The 2,802-nt window shown below is 40.3% G+C and overlaps 2 pseudogenes; both read left to right on the top strand.

The window, feature by feature from the left end:
- The first annotated feature begins 528 nt into the window (after positions 1-528).
- LOC149260989 (protein NRT1/ PTR FAMILY 5.12 pseudogene) lies at positions 529-1,459 on the top strand (annotated as a pseudogene).
- On the top strand, positions 1,459-2,219 carry LOC149260988 (cathepsin B-like protease 3 pseudogene; annotated as a pseudogene).
- The last annotated feature ends 583 nt before the right edge of the window (positions 2,220-2,802 follow it).

Genomic DNA, 2,802 nt, shown 5'->3' with positions numbered 1-2,802 from the left:
GAGTGTGGTCAACCAAGTTGTTATAGTGTGTGTATGACTCAACAATTAATCTAGCCTATAAGAAGGTTAGGTTGACGATGGTCTAAGAGGGTGTTTTTTGCACTGTTGAATGTTTAGTAGAAATATTCTAAGGCACGATCCAAAGGTCGAAACCCAACATAGCTTCACCTTGGGTCGACCAAAGGGTACTCAAATTTTATGGTTGGTTGTGTTAGACTCCGTCTCTTGTCAGAGATTGATTCTTTTTCAAAACCCTGTTTTGAAGAAGAAATCATTAATGTATTGTTTAAATTTATGTAATTGATCTGTCATGGTAGGTTCAAAAGGGAAGTGTTTATTGATGGCGAAGCTGAATCCAGAAAACATGAAGAGGCGGGGTCATTGATGGAGCCAATATCTCCAAAAGAGGATATTAAATTTGCCTAGCAACGAAATGAGGGATAAAAACCCAATTAATGTGGCCAAAAACAGAAGAAGAGCGAAGGAGGCAACGGAACTGTGGTTTTGTTGCTTTTATGAATAGAGCAGATGGTGAAACAGCAAAAGATGAAATGCAAGGGGTCATTGTTTAGCAGATTATCATGCAGGTTCAGTCAAGGCAATGGGTGCTTTCACCTCTCTGATCTTGGTTTTGATGGCCAAAGTCACTGGACTCTTTGCTGTATCAGATACAAAAGTGACTTTTCTACTTGTTTATTCTTTCACATTATCTCTGATTACTATGGCATTTGCATCAAGCACAATGGATACAACTTTGAGATTCCTGCAACATCTTTACAAAGCTTCATTAGTCTCTCTATTCTTGTGCTTGTGCCTGTGTATGATCGCATCTTTGTTCCAGTGGCCAGAAAAAATAACCAAAAATGAGCGTGGTATAATACTGCTTCAGAGGATAGGTATTGGTATATTTACTTCTATTCTTTCTATGACTGTTGCTGCCTTGACAGAAATGAAAAGGCTCCAAGTGGCAAAGGATAATGGATTGGAAGATATGCCCCATGCCGCGATTCCATTGAGAATTTTTTGGTTGCTTCCACAATACATACTATTTGGTATATCAGATGTTTTTACAATGATAGGACTGCAAGAGTACTTTTATGATCAGATGCCTGACACAATGAGAAACTTAGGTATCGCTCTCTATTTGAGTGTTTTCGGCATAGGTAGTTTCTTGAGCAGTTTTTATATTTCTATTCTTGAGGAACTAAGTAGCAGAGGGAAGAAGCAGAGCTGGTTTGCTGACAACCTGAACAGAGCTCATTTGGACTACTTTTATTGGTCTCTGGCTGCACTGAGTGCACTGTTCCTATGCATCTATGTTGCATTTGCTAGCTGCTTCATATATAAGAAAGTAGAAATCGATATTTGCCATGATGATGAAGAAACAACCTAATAGGCAAAGATATTGATTCCTCGATAATTCAATTATGAATTCTTCAGTCCTATTTATAAAGTGACATGCATATTTCAAATGCTGGTTGGAAGGCTGCCATGGGTACTCGATTTTCCAATTACACGGTAGGAGAATTTGCACATCTCCTTGGTGTACTTCCCACTCCTCAGAAGCTGTTAGAAACTGTTCCTATTCGATTTTATCCCAAGGGTCTAAAGCTACCAAGTAAATTTGATGCACGCAAAGCTTGGCCGCATTGTACTTCTACTAGGACCATATTAGATCAGGGGCACTGTGGTTCATGTTGGGCATTTGCAGCCGTAGAAGCACTGTCAGACCGATTTTGCGTTCACTTTCAAGTGAATGCCACTCTTTCAGAAAACGATTTAGTGGCATGCTGTGGATTTAGATGTGGATCAGGGTGTAATGGTGGTTTTCCATTATCTGCATGGCGCTATTTCAGTCTAAGGGGTGTTGTAACTGATGAGTGTTATCCCTACTTTGACAACGATGATTAGGTTGTGAGCCTTCATACCCAACACCTCGGTGTGTCAAGCACTGCAAGGATAATCAAAATTGGTCACACTCCAAGCACTACAGTTCAAATGCATACAGAATCAAATCAGATCCATACAATATAATGGCTGAGGTTTTCACTAATGGTCCGATAGAGGTCTCATTTTCTGTTTATGAGGACTTTGCCCATTATGAAACTGATGTCCAGGGTCGTTATTTAGGAAGACATGCTGTCAAGCTGATTGGGTGGACGCAGCAAGCAACCTTACCCTGCTATGTATTCAAGCATATTTGGGGGTATTACCACTGATCCAACAATGATGGTAATTCCTATTGATGACCCCAAGGTTCACCGAGGGCATGGTGTGTTTGACACTGCTATGATAATTGATGGTTATCTATGAATTGGACCCACACCTGGACCGGTTTCTGAGATCTGCGTCCGTGGCAAAGATTAATCCTCCTCTTGACTGCTTATCTTTAAGGAGCATTCTCTTACAAACTGTAGCCGCTTCACATTGCAGGAAAGGATCTTTGCGATATTGGTTAAGTGCAGGTCCAGGAGATTTCTTACTTTCCCTTGCTGGATGTTCGAGTTTTGCCAATGTTATTGATACAGAGACAATCAAACAGGATGCAGAGACAATCGAACAGATTGAGCGTGATGTAAAACGTACACAGCCAGATACGCATTTTTCTCTGGAGATTGTACATTTGCAATTGAAAATCAGGAAGCATTAAAGCGCAATCTTATTAATTTTCACAAAGCTGAACCCGGGGATTAGATATGTGCAAGGAATGAATTAAGTCGTAGCACCATTATTTTATGTGTTCAAAACAGAACCAGATGAAGGCTGATGATGCAGAATAGGTAATGAGCTCACACAATGCTG

This window comes from Pinus tabuliformis, chromosome 6, assembly GCF_031772625.1.
Source record: "Pinus tabuliformis cultivar Carrire ecotype Pingquan chromosome 6, CPIR1, whole genome shotgun sequence".
Classification (NCBI taxonomy): Eukaryota; Viridiplantae; Streptophyta; class Pinopsida; order Pinales; family Pinaceae; genus Pinus; species Pinus tabuliformis.
The sequence above is the reverse complement of the archived record's forward strand: the minus strand, read 5'-3'. Positions and strand labels throughout refer to the sequence as shown.